This window comes from Humulus lupulus, chromosome 1 (assembly GCF_963169125.1).
Source record: "Humulus lupulus chromosome 1, drHumLupu1.1, whole genome shotgun sequence".
Taxonomy (NCBI): Eukaryota; Viridiplantae; Streptophyta; class Magnoliopsida; order Rosales; family Cannabaceae; genus Humulus; species Humulus lupulus.
The window spans coordinates 174,894,593-174,907,677 of NC_084793.1; positions in this window are offsets into that span (position 1 = coordinate 174,894,593).

Here is a 13,085-nt window from a genome sequence, read left to right on the forward strand (position 1 = left end):
AATAATGTAATAAACCATATAGTATAATAAAAATAGACTCACACCATAGTATTACTATTATTATGCTCATAATAATAATAATAATATTTACATGAGGAATAAATAATTAAATTAACCCACATAATTACTAATTTATTAGGCATTATGCACATGCCGAAATTTATTTTGATAACAAAAAAATTCAACATAAGAAATCAAAATTTCTTAATGTGATAGGAATCTCATTCATAATTCCAACTTACACACAAAAAAAAACAAGAATACCCTCCGTGGTAAAATTACGAAACTACCCTTTCGAGAAACAGATATTACACATATCATACTATGGCTTATGCAATCTCAAAATGTATAACTCTCAATCTACACATTATTGGGTGATTTTTGGAAGTTACAAATTTGTAGTTAATTTTATAACTCCAAAAAATGTGTTACACAATTTGACATGCACATTTGTCCAATTTTGTAACTCTCAATATTATGTTACAAAGTGTGACAAATCACATTTGCTACATTATTTAATCTAACATTATATTATATAAAATAATATAACATTCGCCCACTTAGATTAAATAATTACTCCTTTGTAGCACTTATATTTAATGAATCAAACATTATATTAAAATATAATATTCTCCCACTTGATTTAATAATTACTCTCTCTATAGGAGTCATTGCATTAGTGCATAAGGTAAAGTGTTTTTCAACTTGAACTTTACATTACCACAAAGTTTGTTTAAAAATTGGTTGCACTACGCATTGAACCAATTTCCACAGTAACAAACCAATGATAACACACACACACACACACTTGCTATGTTCACTTGAGACCTCAATGTCTCACTTTGCACAGTGAATGACCATGTGCACTTTCCGTTCATAGACGTTCTTGAGAATGACTCCCAATTCTCATAAGGGGCTGATGGGTGTCATATGTCGTATCAAATTTAAATATATTTTTTTATTCACTTATACTAGCTACTTCAGCATAGTGGTAAATAAGGGTCGAACCCACGAGGGCTATGATCAAATTAAGAACAAAACTGAAATTAGAAAGGGATTTTAGTTTTAAAAACTGAAAACATAAAATGAAGTAATGATCAAAGATTAAATAACTAAGGATATAACGATATTAAAGAAATAGTCAAGAATTACTCTCCACCTTCGACAATCAATCTATCAACAATGACGAATAATATTCCTTAATCCCAATTAAACTATTAACCCCACAGATAACACTTAAGTAGTCAATTATCCAAGTTTCCCTATTATACTTAATTAAAGCTAAGCGCCCTTAATTAATCATTTTTACCCAGTAATAAAGCCATTAAGCATGCGATTTATTTAATCTAGTAAAATCATTACACTCTATTGAAACAAGTTAATCTAGGAAACAAATTCATTAAGCATGCAATTCATTTAACCTAGGTTCTATTTTTCACCACAATTAAAATACTTGTCAAAATACCTTAATTGTAATTTATCACTCTACTTAGAATCCTAAACTATTAGGTGAATAGTAATCCTAAGATGATAGTATAATAATGCAAAATCCTAATTGGCAGATATCTAAACAAGATTTTATAAGATCCATGACATTCAAATAGAAAAATAGAAGCAATTTAATATAAGGGAATAGAAGAAATAAAATTCATCAATGCATTCAAGATCTCATGTCTAGGGTTTTCAAATAACCCTCAACTATAAAGAAAACGACCCCATAATCATATTCATAAACATAAATATTCAATGAAAATAAAAGAGTTTTGAGAAGAAAGAAAAACTAGATTGAGGAATGTTATTGCTGATGTATTTTCTCCTCTGCTGCTCTAGCCTCTAAAATTCACATTCCAAAGTTTTATTCAAAGTTAACTCTAACCCCTTTAATAGCCATTTTAAAAATACATTTAAAATTCAAAAATTAAGGAAAAAATCGATCGCCGGTCGCGGCCAATGTTTCTTGGCGACTGCAGCCACTAGAAAATGTATTTTCTAGAAAATCGGGCTCTGCCCGCAGCATGGAACATTGTTGGCCGTGGCCACTACGTTCTATCACCCAGGCCGTGGCCTAGAATAAGGCTGGTCGCGGCCATAGCAATTTTTTTGTTTTTTTTGGTTTTCTTCAGCTGCATCCACTGACGGTATTTTAATCATAACGTCATCGATATAACTCAGAATTGGACGATTCAAAAAAGCTATGGAAAGCTAAGAAAAAGATCTAAAACTTGTATTTCAATGTATATTTCGAAAAGAGTACTAGAAAATTATCAAAATCAAGTGTGAAGTTTTAGACTTGTAATTCTGAGCTTCACCATTGCTTGTAAAACATCCCAAATTCATTATTTTTCATCCAAATGTCTTGAAAATCATAAAAACACAAAATAAACTAATTAAACATATATAAATAAATAATCAAGTGCATAATTATAGAAGAATAATGAATTAAAAATAAACAAATTCGGTACTTATCATGAGCGGCACAACCCCTAAGTCTATATAGGTAGAACTCTTGGAGTATTTTGTTACCCTAAAATACTTGTCTTCTCAAGACTGAGTTTTATTAAAAAAAACTTTTCAGTTTTAACCCTCAATTTGGTAACTCACAAGTACTCATATCTCAAATGGAATTATTTTGAGTACTACTAATATTCACTTGATTGACTTGTTATTACCTATTGAACCTAGTACTAGTTAGGTAACTAGTATTAAGATAGGTTACCATCAATCATGAATCTCTTTACGGAGTTTAAGTCTCATCCCTCAAGAAGAGGGAGCCACTAAATCTCTTGCTAGTGGCTTAGTGAAAGGATATGCCAAGTTTACACTTGCTCTTGCATAGGATATTGAGATGACTCCTCTTTAAATCAATCATCTTACATATCCATGTCTTAGACTAATATGTCTAGACTTCCCATTATATACTCTACTATATGCTCGAGCCAATGTTGCTTGGCTATCACAATGTATTGATATTGTTGATACATTCTCTTTTATTATAGGAATCAGAAGCAAGAGATCTCTTAACTATTCGACCTCTTAGTGGCAGCTAGAGCTATGAGCTTTGCTTCCATAGTAGAGTGAGATATACAAGTTTCTTTCTAGGTAGCCAAAGAAATTTCACCCGCTACAAGTTTAAATACCCAACCAATTGTGGACAGATTTTCCCCAAGATTAGATATCCAACTTGCATTTGTATACCCTTCTATGATTGAAGGAAATTCGGAGTAGAGAAGGCTTAGTCCCTTGGTTTTCTTAAGACAACCTAGGACTCTCACAATTGCATTCCAATGATCCACACTAGGATTACTTGTAAACCTACTGAGTTTACTTACCACAAGTGCTATATCAGGTCTAATACACTAAGAAACATACATAAGACTCCCTATAACACTTGCGTACTCCAATTGAGCCACCGCTCTTCCCTCATTATTCTCTAGTTTTACACTATGGTCGAATGGATTAATGACACCTTTAACCTTAAGATGGTTAAATTTGTTCAAAAATTTCTCAACATAGTGGGCTTGTCCCAAAGCAAAACATCCTTTATTTTTACTCACTTTGATAGCTAGTACGGTATCAACTTCTCACTGATCTTTCATCTTGAAGGTTGATGATATAAACATCTTCGTTTCTACTATCTCTTTTATGCTATCACTTAAGATAAGCATGCCATCCCCATATAGACAAACAATGATCACATATCCCTTACATGTTTTGGAATACAAACACTTGTCTCCATTTTTATGTCTAAACCCATTAGATAGAATGTCTTGATTGAATTTCTCATGCAATTGTTGTGGAGCTTTGTAACGTCCTGCGTTTCGGGTACATTTAAATGACTTGGGTCGGGATGGTTTTCCCAGAGTTAAGAATATAATTTTAAATAATATTATATTTGTTTGGAATTTATTTCCATGAGTTATTGCTAGCCAAATTATGAATTTTGTGATTAAAAGTCAAGATAAGACTTTCAGTCTTGGACCAACACAAAAATCCTAATCGGGTAAAAATCTCAGAAAATAAAATGAAAAACTATGGAAGATATATTTTGGGCATAAAATACATTAATAAAAATTAAAGTTTGGTCAAAAATAATAAATCAAAGAGAAAATGTAAATTTTAGGGCATTTTGTGTTAAATGCTTAATTTTACTGAATTTGGGAATCTTATTCCATGAATGGACCTTAGGTTAAATTTTTTTGTGTGATTAATTTAATTAAATGTGAAAGACATTTGATTTAATTATTATTTGTTAAGTTCTTTTTAAAAAAATATAATAACTTTATTATGAGTGAAAAATGTTATAGAAAGCCAATTTGGATTTTTCTTCTTAGGAAATATTAATTAACCATTATAAAAAATATATATATAACATAAATAAAATAAAGGGTGGCCGGCCATGTGAGGGAAAATATTTGGTAGACAAAATTGTTTTAGTTTTAATCCCCATATTAAATTTAGGGGTTAATAGGCATTAAGTCGATAGTAAAAAAAATGTTAACCTTGATTTTGGCCAACTGACACGGAGTCAAATTTGCTTGATGTGGACAAACACGTTGGAAAGAATGTGATAGCGAAATAATAAAGAACACAAGAGTTTATAGTGGTTCGGCCCCAGAATCTGGTAATAACCTACGTCCACTTGAATTGTTATTGATATAGAGTTCAAAGGAGTGATCAAAGAACTAGGGTTCAATGAGTTTCACCAACCTCTGAAGAACAAGACAATATATCAAATGATCAGAAAGCGAAAAAGAAGATGAAGATCCTTTTCCCTTGAGCCCTCCTTCTCTATTTATAGGCTCAAGGAGGATTTACATTAATTTATTACTGATATTATTTCCTAAATAATCGGATACTCAGGAAATCATGGGAGATAATTTCGAATACTATCATAACTGTATAAGATCTTTTCCGCGTATAGCATGCGTACGACCAGGCTAGTCGTATGAAGAGATCGAACGTCATGACACTAGATGTCTTCCTAGTCGATAGTCGAGCAAGAATTCTACCAGATGTTAGCCACGTGTACTAAATGTTTGCCATGTCATCCATGCTTGTTTTTTAGATAACATTTGCCCCCCAAGTTTGTTTAGTGCGACCAGCAATAAAGAAACTTTAAGGAAACAACCGTTCATATCCCCACGATGTCTGCAGAATCCCCGTGCGTTTTTGAAAACCGTGACATAATTATGTCTAATCAAGCCCTTTCAGTTTTCAAGAAACAAATTGACGGCTTATACACTTCCCCGCATTTCGAGAATTAAAAATAATGATTGCTACTTTTTGGCCATACCTCGGTCCCCATAAATACCTTTTTTTTCTTCTTTAAATTTTTTTCTTACCATCTTTGTCAAGAACTTCAAGAACCTTGCCCTCAGAGCTTCGAAACCAGTCAGTTTCCTAGCCGAGGATCTTCCTGACTCAAACTTTTTCATTCTCTTCCGAATCTCCATCTTCGCCCAGGTAATCACTTTGTCCTTTTAAACTTTTCATTATACCATGCATGCCGTTTCTAGGTTCTGTAATTTCTGTGTTCTTGAATAGGGTTTTATGAGGATTTTTTTTTGGTATAAACCTTCCACTGTTTGGTAAGAGGGCGTCTTTATGCTTTGTATAGGTTAGGACTTAGTTTGATAGTAAGGATCATAGGCTTAGGGCGTAAGATCGACGTAAAAATTCAATCTTTAAGCTAGGTTTCCCGCCCTTTAGGAGTCGAAATAGTTCTCTTTCAGAAAATGGTTTATTTCCTCTTTGATTCGTTTTTCAAACCATTAGTACCGAATCTTAGTGTAGGAGTAGGATGCTGCTGGTTTTTTAGACGCGAGCAACGTTATCCCAATCTTCCACACTACTTCGCAGACTGTGTCTTATCTCCTCCATTGTCTGTTTGCAGTTCATATGCAAGACCCTTGAGGGGGAGAAAGACCTATTGAAGACGACCTCTTGGCCCAACTACTTGAAGGCGAAGAGAACCCATCTACTTTAATACCAGAAATCCCCTTTTCTCGCCCTAGCTTAAACCGTTCTCCAGTCCCCAATCAAAGAATGGCCCGAACAAAAATGAAAGCTCGAAAAAGGAAAAACCCCAACTCTCCAGGCCAGCCCTCTGCTGATGCCCCCTCAACCAGTGGTCGAGGCGAATTTGCTCCAGAGATCAATGTCCAAGGGCGTGCCCGCCCTCGCCATGTTGACCAGCCAGACAATGCATGGCACGTCGTTCCTCAAAGTACGATGACACTGCGGATGATTGCCAACTATTTAAATAGATACAATCTGACGGGTGTGACCTTAGTTAAACCATCTATCGACCAGCGAGCCAATTTGCCAAGCGGGGCTTACAGAGCCTGGTCGAGGTTCCACATTGTGGCAAGTGCCACCCTGCCTTTCCATTAGTTTTTTCAGGGGGTGGCTAATTACTTCAGAGTAGCCCCCTTCCAAATCACCCCGAACGGATATAGAATGCTGGCCGCACTCTATATCCTTTATAAGCTCAAAAAATGGCCAGTACCTTCCCCCCACGAGGTTAATTTTCTTTTTGACCTTAAGTCCAACCCCAACCAAGATGGTACGGGGTTTTTTCACTTCTGCCATCAGGAATCCGGACGCACTTTTTTGTCCGACACCACCCATATCTCTAATGTGGGGAAGTATCACCATGAATACTTCCTCACTCCTGACCTTGCTGCGGACAACCTGGGCTTCACTCGAGGAGGTAAACATTCTTGCGCGAGTAGCTCTTTTACTTAGTGTTTTTCTGTCATAATATCTTGACATCTGTTGTGTTTCAAGCCCCTGGTTACGTCCAGTCCCTACTCCAAGGATGGAATCAAGGGCAACACTCTTAGCCAGCATGCCGAATGCTGATAAGAGTGTAAAAAACTTAGTCAACGAGGCTAACCTAAGGCTGGTTGGCCTTTGGGGCTCCCAATCTATGACGAACGAACCTTCAGCGGGTGGTGTCCAAGCCGACGCGGAACCCGAGCAGCAACCTCAGGCGCCGCCTTCTCGGAGGCGGCCAACTGGGGTTATGATCAGGGAAACTGTCGTCCCCCACCAAGCGGAGAAACCTTCAGTCCCCAAGGGCAAGGGGAAACAAAAGGCTGTCGAGCCTACCGAACTTTCTGACGATTCGTCGGATGTAAACGGTTCAATAATCTCGCTTTTAAATAATTTTCCAATTCCCTCTCATCTATTTGATGGGGACGGCAACTTTAGGAATGCTCCCTCTTTAAACTCAGATTTCTTCTAGGAACTAGGTAGTTCAGTAAATAATGCTACGACCAGTAGTTGTAGCCCGGGTACTTTACTTGTAATCCTTTTACTTTTATCCCTGTTCCCTTTATGACCATTTAATCTCACTGCTCGAGTTGTTTCCCTTTGTGCAGGTATGGACTCTGAGGATGTCTTCGCTCATTACGAGGCTGCCGCTACCTCTTTTGTCCCGGAGATGGCCGCTGCCTCTTCTGTCCCAAAGAAGGATAGCAAGAGGACTCGAGGGGAAAGTAGCAAGACCCCCTCGAAGAAGGCTCGAATAGATGATGCTCCAGCCGCCGCCCCTTCCAAGGAGAACACGACACCTCGGCCCCCCACTGAGCAGTCGACTCCCACAACTGTTAATCGACAGCCCTCCTCTAGGGCCACTGACAAGGAGGTGTTGGACAACTTGTCCAAAGGCTCCCTGCCCAGCTTCGTGGTCGGGTCAGCCCGAGAGAGGATATATAAGCTCTCGAAGCACAGACGCAGCCAGGCCGCCATCACTGAAACTGCCTCAATGGAGGTCGATCAAATTATCAACAGAGGGTTGAATGAGATAGTCAGCATAAGTCATCTCCTGCTACTTCATCATTTATGTCTGACTTCTTTTCCTTACTTTATCTCATTCTTTGTCTTCAGGGGCTGCTGTCTTTAACTGCTAGCTGGCGCCGTGCTGGGGCGTTGGTTTCTCGAGAAAAGAACTTCGACTCCAGTCTTGCCCAAGCTAAGCAAGCTCTTGAGGCTGAGAACAACAAGATGCTCAAGGAGCTATCCAAGCTGAATGAACAACTGTGTGAGGACCAAGCTATTCTCACTAAGGAGCTTCAGGACAGCCAAGGGGCCTTGAAGAAAGCCAATGAGGACCGGCAGAAATGGAGGGAAAGTTCTGTACTTGTTACCCAAGAGTGTAAGCGAGTGCAGGAACTTAAGGAGCGAGTGCAGGAGCTCGAGGTGGAATGGGCGAAGAGTTTGAAGAGGTACAAGGAAGCTACCCACCTCTGCTTCTACGAGTTCTGGAAGCACAACCGGGAGGCCAACTTCAACTACTTGTCCGAGCGGTTGAAGAGGACTCTGATGGCGCAGTGCGCCATTTGGTTGGAGGCAAAGGAGAAGGCTAAGGCTAAGGCTCCCGCTGCTGATGCTGAAGCTGGTCCTCCTGCTGCCCAGGGCACTCCCCCTAATCCTCAAGACCCTCCTGCTCAGTAAAAAAAAAAATTATTTTGTTTTTATGGCCCACGGGTCTGTTTGTAAAGACAATTTATTTTTATTGCTACAAGGGCAGCTTTTTTACTTATAACAGAACAATTACATCCGAGCAATACTGCTCACGATGCAAAAGCTTTTTACTTTTAGTTGGACAATTACATCCGAGCAATACTGCTCGCGATGTAAAAGATTTTTACTTTTAATTGGACAATTACATTCGAGAAATACTGCTCGCGGTGTAAAAGATTGCCTTATTTATATTATAATGTTTCTTTTATTATAATATCTGTTCGCATGACCGAACTAGCATAGTACTTTGGTTTGATTTAACAAAACATAAATTTTGAAAAATACTCTAAGTACCGTAGCATGCTTTCACTCATTTTGTTCATGTGTTTACATACCCTTTGGTATGCTTTGCTATCGATGTACCTTATGTGCTCCCCAAGTGATCGAGGAGCTTTAGGTCCTTGGTCACTTGCCTTGAGCACGACCTGTGCGAACATTGCTGCTCGGTAGGAAACGTAACACTTATAATATAGCAAAACAACACACGTAATGAATAAATACTTGTAAAAATAAATTTACAAAGGTTGGCAAGAATGACTGGCTGCGCACAGTCCCTTATAAACTTGTATTAAAAATGGACTAAACATGTCTTTACGAGTGATCTTAAAAAGATCTTACACTTATAAGCGATTAGCCATACAACGTGGCTAACCCTTTTTCGAAACTTGTAAAAAGTAAAAATTAATACAAGCCAGTCCTTTAAGAAGGAATGTTCACTGATAATACTTGCGCAGGTGTTCTCCATTCCAATAGCGTGGAACGAGATCTCCATTTAAGCGTGCAATGTAGGTGCCTGGATGAAGGACTTCTTCAATCTGGTAAGGTCCTTCCCAGTTTGGTCCGAGAGCTCCAGCAGTGGGGTCGCAGGTATTCAAGAAAACTTGTCGTAACACTAGGTCACCGACGTTGAATTTCCTTTCTTTTACTTTTGAGCTAAAATACTGCGCAACCTTTTGCTGGTACGCAGCAACTCGGAGTTGGGCTCGTTCTCGTATTTCTTCAATTGAGTCTAGGGACTCCATCATTAGTTGGCTATTCTGGCTCTAGTTGTATGTAATACGTCGATGTGAGGGGGGATCTAATTCGACAGGTAACATAGCTTCATACTTGTATGCCAAGGAAAACGGGGTGTGTCCTGTCGCTGTTCGATGAGAAGTTCTATACGACCAGAGGACTTCAGGCAGCTGTTCTAGCCATGCTCCTTTAGTGTCTTCAAGTCTTTTCTTCAAGGTGTCCTTAAGCGTTTTATTCACTGCTTCGACCTGCCCGTTTGCTTGTGGATGCGCGACTGAAGAAAAGCTTTTAATAATCTCGTGCCTTTCGCAGAAGTCTGTGAATAAGTCACTGTCAAACTGGGTTCCGTTGTCTGAGACAATCTTTCGAGGCAAACCATATCAGCAAACAATGTTCTTGATGACAAAGTCAAGAACTTTCTTGCTCGTTATGGTAGCGAGTGGTTCAGCTTCGGCCCATTTGATGAAGTAGTCGACTGCTACAACTGCGTACTTCACTCCGCCTTTTCCCGTTGGCAGGGATCCAATCAAGTCTATGCCCCATACAGCAAAAGGCCAAGGACTCTGCATCTGCTTTAACTCGTTTGGAGCTGCGCATGGGATTTTGGAAAATCTCTGACACTTATCGCATTTTCACACAAACTCCATTGAATCTTCGTTCATAGTCAGCCAGAAATAACCCTGCCTTAGAATCTTTTTTGCCAAACTTTGCCCCCAGTGTGATCCCCGCAGAAGCCTTCATGCACTTCCTTCATTAGCTCCTTAGCTTTCTCTGGTGTAATACATCTGAGCAGTGGCATGGAATATCCCCTTCGGTATAGAACACCATCGACCAGTATATACCTAGTAGCCTGCCTTTGAAGAGTTCTGGCCTTGTTTCTATCTGTTGGTAGTACACCATTTGTAAGATACTCCAAATAAGGCACCATCCATGTATCTTCCATTCGGATTTCCATATTGGTTTCATTTGCTCGTATGCTTGGCTCGCCCAATCTTTCCACTGGCACAATATTCAAAGTGTCAGCATCTTTCGCGCTCGCGAGTTTGGCTAAGGCATCTGCGTTCGAATTCTGATCCCGAGGAATTTGCTGGAGGGTATACTTCTCGAACTGGGCTAACAGGTCTTTAGTTTTGTTCAAGTAGGCCACCATTTTTAGGCCTCGCACTTGATATTCCCCTAAAACTTGATTCACTACCAGCTGTGAATCACTGTAAATATCCAGCACCTTTATACTCATGTCTTTTTCCATTCTTAATCCAGCGAGGAGTGCTTCATATTCGGCTTCATTATTTGACGCGGTGAAGTCGAACCTAATGGCGTAGTGAAATCGATGCCCTTCTGGCGTTATCAAGATCACTCCTGCTCTCGCGTAAGATTCGTTTGACGACCCATCTGTGAATAACTTCCACGAAGGAGCTTCATCTTGAGGCTCAGGCGCACAAGGCTTTTTGCACTGCTCGCTGTCTGGGAGTTCGGTGAACTCTGCAATAAGATCAGCCAAGACTTGTCCCTTTACTGCTGCTCGTGGTGAATACGTAATATCGAACTGCCCCAGTTCGACAGCCCATTTCAATAAATGCCCAACCGCCTCTGGTTTTTGGAGCACTTGCCGAAGGGGCTGGTCAGTTAAGACTGTAATGGGATGGGCTTGGAAGTAAGGATGTAGCTTCCTTGAGGCCAAGATTAAACAATACGCTAACCTTTCGATGGGAGGATACCTCAGTTCTGCTCCGATTAGCCTCTTGCTTACATAGTAAACCTCTTTTTATACGCCTTCTTCCTTTCGTACTAGTACTGCATTAGCAGCAACTTCAGTGATCGCCAGGTAAATGAACAAAGTTTCTCCTTCGATAGGCTTTGATAAGATAGGAGGCTGTGCCATATGGACTTTTAAGGCCTGAAAAGCTTGCTCGCAGTCTTCTGTCCATACAAACTTCTTGTTGCCCCTAAGTAGATTGAAGAAAGGGACGCATTTATCCGTTAATTTGGAAATAAATCTACATAGGGCTGCAATTCTTCCAGTTAAACTTTGTACATCCTTGATCTTCTCTGGTGATTTCATGTCGATCAGGGCTTTTATCTTGTCGGGATTGGCCTCGATTCCTCTTGAATTAACAATGAACCCCAAAAATTTCCCTGTTCCAAGTCCGAAGGAACATTTAAGAGGATTTAGTTTCATCTGGTACTTGTTCAATACTTCGAAACACTCTTGTAAATCCTTCACATGCCCTTCTACTTTTTTCGACTTTACCAGCATGTCGTCCACGTACACCTCCATGTTTACGCCGATCAATTCTTTAAACATGTGGTTAACCAATTGCTGGTAAGTCGCACCTGCGTTTTTCAGTCCGAAGGGCATTACTCTATAACAGTATAATCCCGTATCGGTCCGAAAGCTGGTGTGATCCTTGTCAGGGGGATGCATGCTAATCTGATTGTAGCCTGAGTATGCATCCATGAAGGAGAGGATCTCGTGTCCTGCAGTAGCATCGACCAACTGGTCGATCCTTGGGAGTGGGAAGCAATCCTTCGGGCAGGCTTTATTGAGGTCTGTAAAATCCACACAGGTTCGCCATTTGCCGTTAGGCTTGGGAACCAGTACTGGATTCAAGACCCACGATGGATAAAATGCCACCCTGATGAACCCATTCTCCTTTAATCTTTCAACTTCTTCCTTCAAGGCTCTCGACCGATCCTTATCGAGCAGCCTTCTTTTCTGTTGCACGGGTGGAAAACTCTTGTCTATGTTCAGGACATGGCTGATAACTGCAGGATCTATCCCAGCCATGTCTTTGTGCGACGAGGCAAAGACTTCCTAGTTTTTCCGCAAAAACTCCACCAGTGCATGCTTCGTGGTTGGTTCTAAGTTTTTCCTGACCCTCACGACTTTGGTCGGGTCTTTCTCGTCAAGTTGGACCTCTTCTAGGTCCTCGACGGGTCCAACAATTTCTTCAAAATCCATAAAGCGAGGATGTAAATCTCTATCCTCACTTTGGGCAACACATTATTTGGTGACTTCATCACCGGATTGGGCTTGTGTATCAATTGCCATCTGCAACCTATCTGGGGGAGTGTTCTTTGACGTTCCCTTCTTCGCCTTTGTGACTGAGGCGTTGTAGCACTCTCTGGCCTCCCTCTGGTTTCCCAACACGCATCCTACCCCTGCGTCTGTTGGGAATTTCATGGCCAAGTGCCATATAGAGGTGACGGCCCATAGATCAACAAGTATTGGCATCCCAATGACGGCATTGTACGCCGAAGGACAATCGACTACTATGAAAGTAGCGAGTAATGTCCTGGTAGCAGGCGATGTACCTGCTGTCACTGGTAGTTTGATTGATCTTGCTGGGGCGAGTCCCTCACCAGAGAAGCTGTATATTGTTTGGTTGCAGGGCTTCAGGTCCTTAACGGATAACTTCATGCGTTCCAGCGAAGACTTATACAGGATGTTCACCGAACTTCCTGTATCAACTAACACTCTCTTCACCATCATATTGGCCATTTGGATATCCACGACCAGCAGATCGGAATGTGGGAACCGG